Below are 830 nucleotides of genomic sequence, written 5' to 3' on the forward strand. Positions count from 1 at the left end.
CCAGACCGTCCTCACGCTTCTATCAGACGGAGAAGTGCGATGGCACGTCGCATCATCCTCCGCTCTCATTGGACGACTGGCTGTCACGGGTCACGTGGACTGGCCAATCAGAGTCGCGCCTCTGTATTGTGAGAAGTCATTGGCTGCGACACTCTCAGAAGCGCGCTTGCTGCAGTGCGTACTGTGTAGCGTACTAGACTGTCTAAAAGCAGGAGCGTACTCGTGCAGAGTACATTATAACTACAGAGACCGTTCTCAAATTAATTTAATGAACTGTCATTTTATAAACTCTTTTGCTTTAATTAAATGACTTTTGCATTAAAAAAACGCTAATACACTGATTATTCAGTTATTTGGTGTACTGATGTGATGTAAAGCGGAGCACTAATTCTTTACTAACGAGAACGGAATGGTTCAGTAACTGCGGGATGATGATCCTTTCTTCTAAACAAAAAGTACAGTAAATGTCAGATGTGCTCCTGCTCGTGCTCCGCGTCTCTCTCTGCTGAACAAGACTGTGTTCGGCTTCTCGGGTGACTTCGGCAGCATGGCGACAGACTGCTTGCTTTCCCCCGAAGTACAAACACTGCACAGCGACCGTCATGTTTTTAGAACGCATAACTCATTATTATAGATTATGTAAAGTTATATATATATATATCACTCATATGTTATGTAACAAAAAACTTTTATTTTGGATGCTATTAATCATTTTACAGCACTAATATATATATATATAGCTTGCAATTTACGTTTTATATTTTTTATAGAATTTTATAAAATATATTTTAACTATCTATCTATCTATCTATCTATCTATCTATCTATCT

General features: G+C 39.2%; 1 protein-coding gene across 1 annotated transcript in view; it reads right to left on the reverse strand.

Moving 5' to 3' along the window:
* LOC107549264 (nucleosome assembly protein 1-like 4) overlaps positions 1–48 on the reverse strand; it is a 26,214-nt gene extending 26,166 nt beyond the window's left edge. Inside the window, exon 1 of the mRNA XM_016230276.1 lies at positions 1–48. The gene's annotated coding sequence lies outside the window, so the exon portion shown is untranslated.
* Between the last annotated feature and the right edge of the window lie 782 nt (positions 49–830).

Source organism: Sinocyclocheilus grahami, unplaced genomic scaffold (genome assembly GCF_001515645.1).
Source record: "Sinocyclocheilus grahami isolate Dianchi unplaced genomic scaffold, SAMN03320097.WGS_v1.1 scaffold367.1, whole genome shotgun sequence".
Taxonomy (NCBI): Eukaryota; Metazoa; Chordata; class Actinopteri; order Cypriniformes; family Cyprinidae; genus Sinocyclocheilus; species Sinocyclocheilus grahami.